Source organism: Botryllus schlosseri, chromosome 7 (genome assembly GCF_051294905.1).
Source record: "Botryllus schlosseri isolate E-star chromosome 7, Bs_hap1, whole genome shotgun sequence".
NCBI lineage: Eukaryota > Metazoa > Chordata > Ascidiacea > Stolidobranchia > Styelidae > Botryllus > Botryllus schlosseri.
In genome coordinates this window covers 1,428,229-1,446,870 of record NC_137242.1, presented here as the reverse complement: position 1 = coordinate 1,446,870, position 18,642 = coordinate 1,428,229, and positions in this window count along the sequence as shown.

Here is an 18,642-nt window from a genome sequence, read left to right as displayed (position 1 = left end):
TCGATTTGTAGTTGTCGCGTCGTGAAAACTATCAATCGCTTTTACAGTAGAATAATGAAATATGGAGAATACAACTGATATTGTTGGATGTGGTGGTTGTCCAAGTATCGTTTGTCTACTTTTGGATACATACTCTTGTGTTATGTGAGTTACAACGGATTTACTTGGTAGTGTTTTCGTAATTAACTCTTTCGAGTGTTGTAAGATGTTGAGATGTCGAGACGAATAGAGTTTGCATTTCCAGTTTCGTAAAAAATAACTAGTTCGTTAATAAAGTTGTAGGTTCTCATGAGTTGTTATTATTCAGATCAATATGTGAATATTACAAACGAGTAACACTATTCGTGTTCACCAGGATGAATTATTAAAGTTTACAAGTTGTAGTAATATAATCAAGTAAGTGAAAATTAGGTTTAACACTTGTGAATGTTTTTGTGTTTGACTCTCTTGTGTGTTCCAACACGGTGAAATTTCGGGGTGGGATAATGATAACATTTTCAGAAACTTAGTTGTAACAAAAATAATCATAGACAATGCTAGAGTTGAACGTTTCAGCGTTTGTTTTAAATCAATGAGTGAATAATCCGACAACCAAGCGATCAACATTCTTATTATTATTGATATAAGACAGAACCATGTTTACAGACGTTGAATAATATTATTTTGATGTCAAGTTGATAAATTTATGCATTCGGGTACGATTCAACTTGAATTGGGTAGTGCGTTTCATTTCGAGTTGGTAAATTAACACAGTAGTCTCGTGATTCTTATCGCACAACTAAAGTCGTTCGCTATTCAAGGTGTGAAAACGAATCACCGTCTATGATGGTTCTATGACAGACTAATTACCAAAATATTACCATGTGAGCGATCGGTATCTCTGTAACACCGAATCAGGAGGATCGCTATGCCTGAAGCATTATCCTGTGAGAATTCGTAGGATTTTCAAATTATTTCACACTTTTTTGAATAAGCGTTACCTTCACAAAGGATTACGGCTAGAATAGAAATAAGTGACAATTTGTTGGTATTCAAGTCTCGCCGGTGGCTAATCTGTTATTCGTCACTTATTGTACTTATCATGAAATTAGAGTGAGAACATAAAGCATCAAGTTGTTGTTTTCGAATTTTGATGTCGAGGTGATAAATTTACGCATTCAATTACAATTCAACTTCGGTAGTGTATTGAGCGATAGATCGATATGCCAGAAGTGGTATCTTATGAGCGATCGTAGGATTTGCAACCTATTTCACACCTTTTTGAAGTGTTAGTTTGCGAACGCGGCTATTGTTGATATTCGAATTACCGTCTACGCCGGCTCTGTGGCAAACTAAATACCTGAAAGTACGACTTGCCACCGCAGCCATAAGAAACCACACGAGAGATACCTATACCCGAAAGTACGACATGCCACCGCGGCCATAAGAATAACGATATATTGAAGTCGCATTCACCGTAAACGTTGGGCTCAACTCGAATCGGTCATATAAAATAATTTGGGATATACACATTAATTAAGGACCAATCACGTGATCAATATACCTGATACATATTCCACACCGTGCGAGAGATACCTATACCCGAAAGGGCGATTCACGACCGCAACCATAAGAACACATGGCGAGTCACCAGAGATCCCATAAGAAACAATGGCGGGTCACCAGAGATCCCGTAAGAATACATGACAAACACATTTATCATCGTTAGCATGTCGCGTACGTATACCAAAAAACATTAGCATGCCACCACGAGTTTTCACGTTAGCATGCCGCCGCTTCCTATACCCGAAAACTTTAGCATGTGACCGATCCCTATCTCTGTAACGCTATCATGCGACCGAGAGGGGGGGTCAAAAAGGTTAGCATGCCACCCCCGGTTTCGCGTTATCATGCGACCGCACCCATAAGAGCCCCTGCCACCTCACGACCGATCATAATAACTACTAACATTAGAACATTACATCCGTCAATAGCCATGCCAGCCTCGGGCGCAGCTTTCAATTTGTCATTCGAGCGTGCGGCGTTATAATGATAATCAAACAAGGATAGCAATATTTTTCGCGGGGCTCTTGTTGGCGCGATGATTAAACTAGTCCACTAATTTCCAAAACAAATTTGCGCAAAACACTTTGATGGTTGATTTAGGCTAATTTTCGGTTTCTGAATAAGATTCTGAGCTCAGAATAGCTCTATGACGTCAGATATTTTCGATATGAATTTTGCTCAATTTCATAAATCGACCAAATTGCGAGTCTTGTTAGTGGCAGTACAGTCAGAGAATAACAGCAAGAGGTCAAATATTGTTATTCAAATCATCTACGATAAAACCTGTGGTTCTCAATTTTCCTTCAATGAGGACCCTTTTCGACTTTTGAAAACATAGGAGGTTAGGTGGACGCAACTAGGGATGGTGCGAACGTGAGGTTCACGTTCGCTTTCTGTGTGTGAACCTCAAAAATTTAGAGGTTCACGTTTACAAACGACCCTTGGTAGGTTCTGCACTGTGAACCTTTTTCATACATTACAATTTTCACTTCATTATGACATTTTTGGTTCGAATATATTGCAATTCAACGGCGGGCCACAATAGGCACGGCGCTGGCAGCATAAAACAAATCAACACTAAACGAGCATGCACCTTGACTATCTCAAAAAATTTGCTTGCTTTGTTACAAAAGTTTGCTCGAATATTTAGTGACTCTCTGCTGGGAGCTTGACCCGCAATCACACAACATCAAGAGCGAAATACACTACATGTAGATAGTCAGCGAATGATGCTCATTCAACCAATCACTAAAATTGATTTGGTTGTCTGATGTAAAAAATCTAGCAGGCACACGGTGGCAATCTTGATTTCATAAGTTTATTGTTTCATAAAAACCAAATCCGTGCGATTAGGGTGTTGGCTACTGCTGTATAACTTGTTAATGGGGTAATATCGGTAGCAAATATAGAAATCCGTTTTACACTCTTATCAATATCAACGTAGCAATACTCAGACGCCGAATACATTGTCCGGTCTGGCCTAGGCATTTAAGGCGTAAGCTTATATTCCCTTGCGAGTCCTCGTCGACATTCTTGGCAAAGTGACAGAACATATAGATTTTATGGGATTATTGTATCATTTTATTTTCCCAGTTGATACATTTAGCGACGTTTAAAACGTCAATATGTAGACCTACTTAACCTATGTGGCATTATGTGCCCAGAGTAGTCTCTAGCAGTGTTGGGATCAAGTCACTACCTTCGAGTCACGAGTCATTTCGAGTAATTGCACATTTTGACTCGAGTCAAGTCAAGTCACTCTATTTTTGAAGGTGACTCGAGTCAAGTCGAGTCAAGTCAAGTCAAGTCATGAGACAAGTCACAATTCAAGTCAAGTTGCCTTTTCGAAGTATGAGACATGATTACGTCATTGCATTTTGCTGGCTGTCTGAGACACAGATTGTGGTCATCAATTTTCAAGCGATGAACGAATATAGAGTTAAATATACACACTAGAAGGTGCTGTAGCGCTCACATATACGTAGAACTGCTAAACTACGTAAGTGATCGCATAGCCTCAGTTTATAGTTACCAGACAAAATAGAGAATAGAGAAACGACTTGATAAGATGCAATACATTACCAGTTTACCAATTGATATGATACAATTCGAGCCTGCGCCAATGGTTGAGTGCTATGTAAACTATATTCGACTTGAATTTCAATAAAACAAGAGTTAAGGTTAAGGTAAGAGCATAAAACAGAAGTGGACATTTGCTATTAAATTACTTTACTATGTTAGTTTGCGATAACGTAAGCTGTAAGCTTCGATCACTTCGTTTGCGGCCAATTTATTTGTGAGAGAACAATGGAGGCTCAGTAAAACGCACGATCACGGGTTACATCAGCGTTTCGCGAACAATCCGAACGTATGCAAGATACAGTGATATTTATCGACACCGATTACTTGATGACTTGAAATTGACTCGTGAATTTTGCTCCGAGTCACAAGTCAATCCACATTTTTGATACGTCGAGTCAAGTCAAGCAGTGTTGGGATCAAGTCACTACCTTCGAGTCACGAGTCATTTCGAGTCATCGCACATTTTGACTCGAGTCAAGTCAAGTCAATCGATTTTCGAAGGTGACTCGAGTCAAGTCAAGTCACTCGATTTTTGGAGGTGACTCGAGTCAAGTCGAGTCAAGTCAAGTCAAGTCACGAGTCAAGTCACAATTCAAGTCAAGTTGCCTTTTCGAAGTATGAGGCATGATTACGTCATTGCATTTTGCTAGCTGTCTGAAATACAAATTGCGTGGTCATTGATTCTGAACCGATGAACGAATATGGAGTTAAATATACAAGCAAGAAGGCGATATATCGCTCACATATATACATAGAAATGCTAAACCACGGAAGTAATTACATAGCCTCAATTTAGTTTCCAGCCAAAATAGAGACTAGAGAAACGAATTAATAAGATGCAATACATTACCAATTTACAAATTGATATGATACTATTCGAGTCTGCGCCAATGGTTGATGACTATATTAACTATATTCGAATTCAATTTCAACGAAACAAGAGGTTTAGCTAAGGTATAAGAACAGAGAACAGAATTATACATTTTGCTATAACTACTATACTAGTTCACGACAGCGTAAGCTGTATGCTTTGATTACTTCATTTGTGGTCAATTTATTGGTGAGAGAACAATGAAGTTTCAGTAAAACGCACGATCATTGAATGAATGGTCGCTTTGACAGGTTACAGCAGCGTTTCGCGAACAATCCGACCACGTGCAAGACAGAGTGATTTTATTGACATCGATTGCTTGATGACTTGAAATTGACTCGTGAATTTAGCTCCGAGTCACGAGTCAATCCGCTTTTCTGGTACGCCGAGTCAAGTCAAGTCAAGTCATTTTAGCAAAGTGACTCGAGTCAAGTCAAGTCATACGAAAAAGATGACTCGAGTCAGACTCGAGTCAAGTCATGACTCGAGTCATCCCAACACTGAAGTCAAGTCAAGTCATTTTAGCATAGTGACTCGAGTCAAGTCAAGTCATACGAAAAAGGTGACTCGAGTCTGACTCGAGTCAAGTCATGACTCGATTCATCCCAACACTGGTCTCTAGGTATCGTGCACCTGTGCATTAATATAGATAGGCTATCACTTCACTGAAATGTAGGGTTGGAATTAGTAATATGACGTCATATGACGTCATGAGGTTCACGCTCGCGTTCACACATAACATTTCAAAAAGGTTCCCGTTGACACGAACCTTTCAGAGGCTCACACCATCCCTAGACGTAACCGTTTTAGTTGGTATAGCAGATATCATCTTTAAGCGTCGCGCGTGGTTAAAGATTGTGTTTAGTATCATAATTCCTAACCTAATTACATTCGTTTTCATACATCTGCCTTGCAGTCACTGCATTTTGTGACACTTCTATTTCGTAAAACATAAAATTTTGAAACAATAAACATTACATAGTTCGTATTTCGTAGCACAGTGCTTTTCAACCTTTTTGAGCTTCATTCGCACTTTTTTTGTAAAATAAATTTCATTCGCACCAACTAACCGAATATTGATATACAAAAAGAAGACGAAAATACAACATTTATTTGCTCAGATGTGCAACAAATTGGCTACTATGTATCTTAAGCTATCAAGTGTCTCATGAAAAATGCTACTATTTTCGCTCGTTTTGATTTCAGCTATTTCACTAAAACCCGCCTTCTACTAGTTAACTAGTGCTTGGATGGTCAGGTCTTAAAGCAGGGGTCACCAACACGCGGCCGGCGGGTCGCATGAGGCCCGCGATGTCATATTTTGCGGCCCGGGATCTGTTTTCAGAAGAACGCCCAGTACTTGAATTCATTTCTGTTTAAAAATAGTGTCGACATTGTTCAACATGTGCTATTCTCCCTTCTCCCGCGAACCGCCCTCCTTAAACGTGAAACCCCATCCTTTTGAAATGGCCCTTCAGACCCTAATACTCGGTTGCAATTCAATAAGTCGTATTATCAGTGTTGCGCGCGGCCAAATAACGAAATGCGTGATACCAATTAGCGAGATTCGTCATTGCGCATTGCACTCCAAATGTAACGTGACACGAGCGACACGATCTTCCGCTGAGATAATTGCGAAATCCGGTCATTTACTGCCGCGCGCTCGGCAATCGTTGCTAGCCTGATCTATCGCGTCTCCAACAGGCCTAGTTTCGCTGGCTTGAATAATCAATAATCACATCTGCAATTGGCCGTGTGTGCACGATATCATCGCTGGTCTACACAATCGCATCTGCATTGGCTTGGTGCGCACGATATCATCGCTGGCCTGCACAATCACATCTGCAATAGGCCTAGTATACGAAAGATATCGTTAGCCTAACTACCGCGTCTTGGGCCTGCCATACTTTGGCCGGGGCTACGTAAGACGCATTGGTCAGCGCGCGTATTTTATTGTTCGATGCCGTGATAAGCGCGGGTATTCAATTGCTCACGACAGATCAGGCAGTCGCTAATTAACAGCTCCTTCGGACTGGTCGACAAGCTTATCATACACGTATAATCGTCAACACGAGGATGTTGTATAATCGTTATTTACGCATGTACTTAACCCTAATGAATTGATGCTATATTACCAGGACCGTAACTGCCGCACCCCAAACCCAATTTATGCAATATTTTCAAAAATATTTCGCGATAGGCGCAATTTCAAGTCGCCAAATATCTTGATTATTGGGTGCTCTTCCCCCAAGAAAAAATACGCAAGATTTATAGAAATGGGCATATCGGCGTTGGCCATTACCGCGGCACGAAGCACAAATACATATAACGTTTTAGGCCATGAAACATGCGACTCCAAGAAGTGTGCCAGAACGATCACAGCGAGACAAACACACAAGACAAATATACCATCCTGCAGGAAAAAATTACATGCCATTGAAGAAATACCAATCCGAAACCGTGTGATCTTTCAGTCTAGTACGTTTGAGCGACTCTATATTTTTTATATAGCAGACAGGAGGTCACGAAATAACATCATGTACCAAAGTCATACCAACGGGCCCGCCCGCCCGAAGATGTTCAATCATTATTTACGGACTGTAGAGTTTCAAAGACACCTCACTCCGCTCTATCGGTAAAACTCATTACGTGAGCAGAGAGGACAAGACATTGATAGCAATATATATGCAATTCCCGATCTTATTGACCGATTTTATCATGAATTATCGAAAGTTTTCGCGCTTTGCGCTGGCTCACTGAAGTTCGGTTTATCACCATATGGGGGCCCAGGAACGACGTTGTGGGGGGCTGACGAAGTGCTGTTACGGCCTGTATATTACTAAATTCGGTAAAAATCGAACCCGTCCCTTTATTTCAACCACCCTCCCCTTTTTTCGGCTGGCTTCGCCGAACAGACAGATACTCCTGGCACAGTGTCGATCCAAAATTATACCCTTTGCGGTATATACTTTATTAACCCCTGAAAATGTAAAATTTGCGTTACTGTAACTTGCAAATGGCAGTATGTAATGATAGTATATTTACTACTGTCCTCGTGCCTAGCACTAATCGAACAGGTACTACGGAAGTATTGATGATTGTTTAGCGAAAGTAAGCAGAAAGTGAATTTAACGTCATTTTCCCAGCCTCTGACGGGCTGCTATATGTCTGTCACTACACCAGCTTCCAAACCAGGGTTTTGGTTACGTAATAATTATAGTGCGAAAATATCAATTCACTACGGCTTGTGAGAGCTGCGACGTCGTAAGTTAAACAAGTTTTTACAATTGCGTCGCAACAACTAAAGTTACACTGCGCTTGAATTCCGTATTATGTTTATTTGAAAAGCAATTATTATTCATGATTTTCATTCGCACTCATCCGGGATTTTCATTCGCAGCGTTCGCACCATGTTCGTCATTCGCACTGCAATTTTTTTCATTCGCACAAGTGCGAACCGTCACACAGGTTGAAAAGCACTGTCGACACAATGTAAATGAAAATCGTGTACTCTGGGAGAAGGTGTGATCCTATAACATTAAAAGACGCAGGTTTAGTGCTTTTCCAAAAAATCAAACTGCTTATCATGATAACTTGAAAAAGATTATTAACAATAATCTGTTTACCCTGCGCTGCTAACTTGAACGCGTGTGCTTATCATGCGAATTATTGTCCAGTTTGGACATATGCTGTCACATTTCATTGGAACCGAGGGAAGCTGTTTCTGAACAAATTTTCATTGCCATGATATAAAGGCCTTCTTTTGCATCGTCTATTAGAGACTACCATATGAATGCAAACTGTTTATATTGACAGCTCAAAACTAACCTCGGGTGTGTGTTACTCCAGAATAGAATTAAATACGCATCGATGTTAAGACTGTGTCAAAGATAAGCATTGGTTAATTTGTAGTGATTGTAGTGCTCATTTACTTACTGTTCTCCCTTTTTTGACACCTGGGGTTGCATGCATAGACGATTTCCAGCTCTCTTGCGCCAGTAGTGTACGACTGACCGAGACGAAGACCAGTCACATTTTGGCCCCTGACGAGATTATTCGCCGGCGTTTCTGGGTCAATGTGCTCAGCCCTACTTATTAGTCATTAGTGAGTAGAATGTGGGAATACTCCAGCTTGAACTTCATTGTCTTTGTGTTTTTTTTACAGGATATTCTAGATTCCTGGCTTGGCGTCTTGACAAATGGCTTCACTACAAACATTATGATAATTTTGATTATTTAGATCGGCAATGTCTTCAATTGATAGTGTTCAACAACGTCAAGAACACTGTACGAAGAATGTCTTGTTGACTGGAACCGAAAACGTTCGGAAGAACTACTGCCACATGGAACAAGCGTTGCTGTAAAATCGGTGCTGCGTCATCCTCAGGAAAAAGTCAAAAAACTATTGAAGGTGTAAAACATACAATACACATCATGGAAACCAGAGGCTGTGAAAGTAATCATCTTTTGAACTGAAGTGTAGATGTAATGTTATGAATTTATACACACCTAGAGGTAACAACTTTGAAGTTGGGTCAAATCTACTCGAAATGGAAGTAGATAATGAAGTTATGAAAAGTGCACAAATAATAAGTTTTAAAAAATAGATTTGGTTGCCGTGTTGCGTAGGCCTTATTAGCGTTTAATCATAGTTGGTGGTCAAAGTAATTGTTGTTTGCACTGGAGTAGAAATTGTAGCAACGCCTTAGATTTCTACTGATGTACAATTAGCCATTTACCAGGCTGGTAAAAGACACTTCAAAATGAAGTAAAACGTTTTTAAAAGTCGGCCTACGCAAGTATGTACTTGAGTAGTTTCAAAACAATATTTTTTGAAGGTATTCCGTACTTTTTGTCATGTTTTTGTTGGGGCTGGGCAAAATCATATACCCGGGTTACTCGATTCTGAATTGAATATTTAGCTTCGATTCTAGTATCACTATATATCAGAGGTCTCAAACTCGCGGTCCGCGAGAAGATTTTGTGCTTTATTCTATCCCAGGGGTTCTTAACCAGGGCCCGTAGACCCTTTCGTGGTACGAAGCATCACATCAGAGGGTACAAGATGCATTGTGGAATTAGACCTATTTAACGCAGAGCGAATGTTTGTAGTTGTATAATTGTATATCTGACTCCAAGATGTATTATTGACTCCAGAAGGTTGCGTTGTACAATTCGCTGCGTGTTTCTTCTTTCATTCGACGGACCGGTTAACCACGCCTCACGACCTTGTTGGCTGAAGTACCACGAAGCCTGTCTATTGCACACGTATTCGATGGATCACACTGACGAATATATTTTGTTTCCGTCTCCCCGACTTGTAACTTTATTGAATATCACGTACGTTCAAAATGCAGTATATTTTTCTCGCAATTAGCGAAGTACTTATGAATGTCTATCGACTTCCGAACCGGCTAATAATCATGAATGTATACACCAATGTCTCTACATGGTATTACACACGTATATCTCGAAATGAACCCAACGTCGTACGATTTCATATTTCGTTATCTACGTTCACACGACAAATTATACGACTCACAAAAGTATTATCAGGTTTCATTTCAGGGAACAATATAGTTCGTTAAAACCTATATGCTGTGGTCCTCGTGCTATGCGCAATTTTATGTTAATTGACTATCTGATTTTAATATAGATACCATCAGAAATTGCGTTGAAAATGAACAGGGTCTACGAGAAATCTTATAGGTAGCATGTAGGGTGCGATCGCTAAGGCTAAGAAACAATGCTAATAATGATTATATTAAAGTTGTTATTGATATGTTCCAATAATAATCGAAGGCAACATCTAATGCTGAATTAATTTGACCTCGGCAAGGACAGTAACAATAGCCTACTCATCACGACTACGGTATATGAAAACCCGGAATAGGCTACACTGCTCAAATGCTCTGATATCAGATCAATCTTCAGTAGATTTTAAAATACTCTGCAGAAAACTGTGGCTCGTCAAAGGTCCACTGGCTGCAATATTATAACCCAGAGTTTGACGATGTCATGATGCATCCTATTGCACTATTTCTATAACTCACTATTTTAACAAATTATGTCCAGCACAAATATAATTTTAATGAAATATTCAAAAATGTGATTTTATTTCGTGTCAAACGTGAATAATACTATAGTAAATTACATTCTCAAGATGTTTGTGGCATGCCTGTCTGCAAGCTCCCGTCAAATAAGGCCTACTTGGAAATTATACTATAGAAATTAAACATGGAACGGCAACGACCGATTTTGCAGCTTCGTTCCGCTTCGCAGAGGCTGGAGAGGAGAATTGTTTTGCGTAAGCGACTATAGGATTTCTGGCAATCCAAAAGCTATCTTCCCGAGCGCAGAAATTATTGAATATGGTCTTGATCGAAAGCTACTGTTGCACTGATTACGAAAATATAAATTTGAATAATGATCAGGCACTGATCCACCTACAATCTGTCCTCCAAGTCTGAAATATCGGCATTGTTCAGAACAATCGGGTAACCGCAACACAATGACCATAACAATGACCCGTTGCGACTCTCCGATTGTTCGAACAATGCCGATATTTCAACTTGGAGGACGGATTCTAGGTGGATCAGTGTGCCTGATCATTATTTTACTTTATATTTTCGGAATCGGTGCAGCAGTGGCTTTCGATCAAGACCATATTCAATAATTTCTGTGCTCGGGAAGATAGCCTTTGGATTGCCAGAAATCCTACAGTCGCTTACGCAAAACCACTCTCCACTCCAGCCTCGGCGAAGCGGAACGAAGCTGCAAAATCGGTCGTTGCCGTTCCATGTTTAATTTCTATAATTATACATTGAAGATCCCTATTTTTGCTGTGTCATCAAAAATCCGGATATTGGCCCGCGACCACATTTGAATTTGAAACCTTTGCTCTATATGATGTGACAACATTTATGAATATTGAAAAGTTGAAATATCTACCTCGTATGCAACTTCAAAGAAAATGAATATGAATACCGGCTCTACATCACATCGAAGAATGTTTTTTAAATTTAAGATAGTACCTATTTTATTGTACTTCGGGACAATACATGTGTCATTCACACGATCGTGCGTAGCTACGTCCCACATGTGCCGTGTTCTGCGATATGCTTTTATGCTTTTAAACAGATTTCGAAAGTAGTCATTTTCAGCACTCAAGTAGAAATATTTGTAGCGTCAGTACTCTAAGAAGTAAGAGTACCGCCATGTATTTCTACTCGGGTACAAGCAGTGATTTACATGGCTTGTCGAAACTATTTTAGGGGAAAGTAGAAGTTCTTGAAAGTACTAAAGTATGTACTTGAGATGTTTCCACAAGTTAATTTGATTGATGGGTTGCATACTCCGTATCACATCGTCAGAAGCTCTCCGCACTCAAGTAAACATGGTAGTATCGTCATAAATTTTCACTCAAGCACAAGTAGAAGTAGGGGTTCACAAGACATATCACAATTAATGCATGAGGAAATAGAAATTGAAGCTCCGACGCAAATTTCATGTGCTGTGTCAGCAGAGTGGCTCTACAAATGATTTGCTGACATTGTTGTATATGTTTCAGGCAAAACAAAGACCAAGAAGAAAACTGTTGTTGCAACCAAGTTTATTGCAAATACGCGTTCGCGCTCTTAACATGATGCGATGCAAATGATGCATCGTTTTATAGTTTGCAATGTAAATTAATACTTATGATTGCTCAATGCTTCTCCCTGTTTTAGTTGTATTAGTTGTACTTTTTTAAATTCTTGTGACACGTTTCTTTCTAATTTCTCGTATGCACTTCAATTGACATGTTTGTAATGTTAATTTAAAATGGACTTAGAACTTGCTGTTATATTTAAAATCCCACTGACACATTTATTTCATAGTGTGTTTTACTTTCCTGATCGATTTTACATGTAAGCCTGAGCTTGCGGTTACCTAGTAATAGTTCATTAGTTAATGTTGTACTTGTATTTTGAAACTGTCGTTTTCCAGTAACCCAATATAAACAGTTTGTTAGCTTATATGATGTTCAATTCCATGTAGTTGCACCAGGTATGGAGAACATAAAGGAGGTCATCATGCAGATGATGAAGCGGTCTCGAAAGGGAGTCCTGATGTGGTAATCCTGAAGACTAGAACAGGGGGCAAATGACACATCCATAGGGAGTCACGTCACATCCACAGTAGGTCTGATGCTTCCATAAGGAGTCGCTTCACGTCCACAGTAGGTCATTTTGGATCAACTCAGGAAGTGAATAGGGGCTCCTAATTGTCAACAAATCCACTCCTGGGAAGTAACACTGGGCGTCCTGCGGCTATTCCGCAGGAAGTCAACTGGAAATCGAGTGTTTGCTTGGTTATGGACGAGAAGTATAGTTTCGGAACTATTTTCCACTGTGCAAGTCTTGAAACATAAATAGGCCGTATCGCAGCGTAGGAAACATATAGTACTGAGCTACTTACGTTACTGGAAATATCACATTTCCGAAGTCCTAACCATCCCACAATATGCTTATAAATTGCAATGAAATCGGTATGATCGAAAAAATACCAAAAGATCTTTAATGTGACGGATAACAAGAATTCTATTCTTTCGCGTGCCATGAAATGTATATATTTGAACTTTATCATCTTCCATCCTGTTATGACGTCATAATGAGTGATACTGGAATACTCCATTCGAAGCACATTAGGTAATTCAGAATCGAATCATTGAGGTATTCGATTTTGCCCAGCTCTACCCATAACTGCACCATATAAGGTATTGTAAAAATTATTCAAAAGCGTTATTTCACGTCATACTGGCCGTGCTGGATGCGTTTGTGACGCCATGTTTGGTTATCCATTGCAAAATGAGTTTTTGTTCCCAACACGCAATATAATATTCGATACATATATTCTAGAGCAGGTAACGGCAATTGCACATGTGTCTCCGTAAACATGTAGTCTACCTTGTATGTAATGTTAAAACAAAGGCGTATATTCCCCACCAGAAACCATGGAATTCCCCACCAGTTGGGAACCACCGACCTACTCCGATAAATGACATTTTTCAGTCAATTCAGCAACGATCATAGTTAATTGAATAAATTCCCACATATATATGTCCTCTTTTTCGAATTAGTAAATATCGGGGGGCGATGAGTCGAAAAAGGTTGGAAACCACTGATTTACAGTCTAGTTATGTATATATGAGAGAGAGATATGATATTTTTTTTCGCCTGCACCATCGAGATGCTTTGACGACGGAGTTGCAATACGGCCGTGAGGCAGTGGCGGCTCGTCCTATAGGGAAATTGGGGCATTGCCCCACCTAAAATTCTGTTCAATAACAATTTAACCATTTATAGACGCACAGCAATCAGAATATACCGAGATCACGGCGAAACCCGCATTATTCTTGTGCTTTCGCTAACAAATGCCCATACATAGCGAAGTCTCTGCGAAAATCGAATTCTCTTCTGTGTTTTCGCTTTGTGAATGCCTAGCCGGGGCTTGCCCCGGTAGCGCTCATAACAAGCTTTCACTATCTATTCTCTCAAAGCCGCGCACAATAAAGAAACGGTGATTTACTCTCTCCTATTCGTAAAATGGCCGAGCAAGTGGGGCAACTATGCCTGTCGCCCTTAAGGTGGGATGTAACAATCGTATCTATATCTGAACTCGGTTACCGTGATATGCGTTGACTCGACCTTTGCTGGTATATGTCGATTTTGACGGTGTTTCGCACCATGATAATTCTTGAAACTTGGTACGATATGTCGTGAAGGTAGTATTTAGCACAGCTCCAGGTTTCAGGCTTGCTACTCAAAGATAAGGGTGGTAATTTCGTTTCCGAAGTTCAGTGTGTGCTGATCTATCATGTACATTTTACAGCAAACAGATTTTACTCAAAAGCCGGTATTGGTCTCCATTGATTTTGACGATGTTCCATACCGAGATCGGTCATGATATTTGGCACAGTAAGTCTTAATGTTTGTATCGACCGCTGTAATAAGTTTTAAGTTTGTCACTGAACTATATGGGTGGTAATTTCGTTTCCAAAGTCGAGTGAGAGCTGACTCTTCATTTATCGCTAACAGATTTGCGCAAAAGCCGTTATTGGTCTCTATTGATTTTAGCGATGTTCCATACCTAGATCTGTCATGAGCTTTTGCACGGTATGTCTTGATTTTAGTATCGAACGTGGTGCCAAGTCTTAAAGTTGACGCTCAATGATTGAGGCAGTTATTTCGTTTTCGAGGTCGAGTATGGTAGAGATGCGCGCTGATCTGATACTTAGCCTACCTACATCATTGCGGATCTCACGGAAAAGCCGGTGTCTGTCTGTGCTAATCTAGTCTGCGTTCCATAACGAGATCGGTGATGATATTTCCAATGGTATATCTCGATGATCGCATGAAACAGCTAACTAAGATTCTCGGTTTGCATTCAAATATTCACATAATTTTATGTTCGCCAATGTGCATTTCACTGTGAAATTGTGGCCTTCAAACCATTTGCTTACAATCCCCTGTCAAATGCGATAGCTATTTCATTTTCAATGTCGGCTAACAGCTGATCATTCGATCAGCCTATTCCTCGATCTATTTTACTCAAAGTTCGGTGTTCGTCTGTTTGTATTGATTTTGACAGTGTACCATGCCGGAATGGGTTATGAGATTGCGAATGCTACTTCTCGATGATTTCATGTAACAGTATGCTACGTTTACGGCTTTCATTCACGTATTTATTGATTAATATATTTCCCAACGGCGATTTGGCAGCAGACAGTAAGCCGTATGTGTTGCGTCACAATCTCCAGTTTCAAGGCCAAAATGTACTATGTTGTTCCGAGACCGAAGTTCCGAGGCTGCTGTCCTTAGTTCTTCAAAGACCATTCAAATTGAAGTTCTGGATTCAATATGACAGGCCCAATCTATGAGATAACAATTGCGTATGTGTCCGAAGTCGTTGACCTTTGCAGTTAGGCTTACGCAATCTCTCGAGTTCTAGTCATTGGAATTGGTCTGGTCAAGTCAAGTGCGAACATGAATCGTATTGAATCTTTGCTCCGTACGTAGGCTAGTTTACGCAGTTGCCTTTAGAGCGAAAATTAAAGGTCTAGAAGACTACTCCTTGTCGCTTCGACATATTCCTGTCTTTTCATTGTATCGCATTTTTGTGGTGTATTGAACTGATAAAATTGCTAATAAACCAATGATGATGATGATAGAAATTGTCCAGTCCATTGATCCAATCGTACGCCGTGTACCTCCGCTTTGGTTGCCTATCACCTGGTCGTAACTCGTAACCACCAGCTCAGTGGTCGTAACACACCAGGATCGTGTACCAAACACTTTCGGACGGCCTATCGATTTGCGTAATCTCTAACTCTACCATGAAATCATAACGCATGCTACTAAGGATGACCTGATAATTGATTCGTGGCATAGGGACGATTCTTAGTTCACGTACATTATGTAAAATAATCCTTTGATTAAAAAAAATGAATAAAACATTTGTTACCACACTTCAAGTCACGGCTCGCCGGCAAACCTCTCGCGGCACCTACGTTAAAATCACTGTTGTCGGGAAATTCATGTGACCATCATATTAAAGTTACTTTTTTACGTTGGAAAACGCCATTGTGACGTCATCTTGATAAAAGTCGCTCGCAGCCCTTGCCCCACCACCCGATATTGTCACGAGCCGCCACTGCCGTGAGGTCATCTAGTCTGCGCCCTTCTCCTCCATGCTATCCGTGATTGCTGAGCGGCTAGCAGGATAGCTGCGGATACCAATTTTCGAGACGGACTTTCAGCATTCCCGTGGCCACTTACTGGCCACGGAAAATTTCGTGGCTGGCCACAGATATTCCGTGGCCGGACATGAAAAGTGCTATTCTGTGGCCGGCCATGGTGATTTTCATGGCCGGCCATGAAATTTCAGTATGGCCGGCCATGAAATTTCCGTGGCCGGCCATGTCAAACTCATTCTCATGGCCGGCCATGACTAAATTTCATGGCCGGCCATAGCCAAATTTCATGGCCGGCTGCAATATATCAAGTTAGTATTGATGATAAGCAGAGATGGCCACAGTCCGGTTCAGGAGCCGGAGCCGGAGCAGGATTTCAATGATTTTTTACCTGGCCGGACTGGATCCGGATTTTGAACTTGGGTGACGGTCGGATTTCAGCCGGATTTTTTTGCAGCAATCTGATTAATTAGCATTGTTCAGGCAGGATTTTTTCGGATTCTAAATTTTCAATTGCCAGCCGGATCCGGAAAGATTCGGATCCCGAAATTTTGGAATCCGCCCGTGGCCCAATCGTGGTCAAATGCATGATCAATTATGTTCTATTATGGGCGTACAGTAACTAGAACTAGGTAAGAGCGAGAATTTAGCTCAGTTTATATGCATTTTCACCCGAAATACCGGACGAATAGCGATACAATGAAACGATAGGAAGAAGATGAAACGATCTGGAATAGTCTCTATTATATATCAATTAAAAACGCACAAAATGATGTAAAGAATGCATTAAAAAGGGGAATATCCGCTAAATGAAACAGAAAATAATGGTATAGAAAGCTAGAAGCGATGAAGACATCATAAAAACTGGTAACTGGTAAGTGTTGATTTGTATCTTTTTTTTATAGAAATAGACCTAAATATTCGGCTGACACTCGTCACAGCTAATCATATGCAACTGCATAGACTTGAAAAAAACAATATATACCAGATATCTGTCAGAAAATCCCTATAAGTTCCCCAAAAGCTGTGAAATTCACATGTCATTCTGTGGCCGGCCACAGAACAGCTCGGAGCTCGCTGTGGCCGGTGCTTCCCCCATTCTGATATTGATTTTCAACCGATTTTCAACCGTAAGATGTGCAATGTGCATTGCGCAGTTGCAATCGATTGTATAGTTTGTTTTATTTTGTAAATATGCAAACCTACGATTAAACAATATGATGATGATGATGTCCTTCATTTTCCAACTATGTTTATCGTTTATGATGAGTCTGCGATGCGAATAAGTGATACATATATATCTGATCATGTAGTTTAGGGATGTAGGGCAGGGGCAGTTTAAAATCTTTCGTGGATTGCCCTGATGAGTTTATGAATAATACAATACTGTACTGGCAATTTGTCTTAATTCATTGCAGATTTTTTCGATTTACGCTTAAGTAGACTCGGCTATATACCTCCTTGAATATAATCTATGTTTCATCGAAATACTGGATCGGTCAATATCCGGTCATTTTACCTGTTTTCTTGTTTTAAATACTAAATACGATAATCAAAGTACCCGAAAGAAACAATTAGGGCATCAAAGAACCAAGAATATATGGAAAATACTCTTTCAACTTCCAGAACAGCTGTGAAATCCACATAACATTCTGTGGCCGGCCACATAGCAGCTCGCACTCGCAGCTCGCTGTGGCCGGTGCTTCCCCGATCTGATATGTCTTTTCAACGGTATAGAGGACAGTTGCAAACAATTCCATAGTTTGTTATTCTTCGTATAGCTCAGTGGTTCTTAACCTTTTTTCTTCCAGCGCCCCCTTTCAAAAATTATCGTGCTCCAGCGCCCCCCCTACTTCATATTGTAAAAGAATGTAATAAAGACAATGAGTAAGAGGGAGGGCCGTATCAGCACTTCATTAACCCCCCTAAAAACGACTGCCTTGCGCACCCATAGCGTGATAAACCGAACTTCTGAGGGCTTCGCCTCCACGAACCTCATATCGTGATTTTGATGGTCAGCAAAGTTTGTGTGGCCTGGTCGCCCTAGGTACCAAAATTTTCCATAATGCATGAGTGAATATGTGGTAATTACATTTATAAGTCGCTATAAACTTTTTATCATCCCAGCCCTCGTAATCAGATTTACCAGTAGCACTGAGTGAGCTGTTGTATAGGAAAATAAAGGACACGTAATAAATAATTGAACATATTCGGGCGTGCCCGCAGGTACAATTATTCGTTACGAGGGCCGTAACAGCACTTCGTCAGCCCCCCCCCAAAAAAACGTTGGTCATTGGCCCCAATCGGGTGTACACCAAACTTCCGGGGGACTTCACTCCCAGACCCCCATTAGGCTGTCCGCTATTTGCTGATTTCCTATTATGTATCTATACATCCATTTACTGAGGCAGCT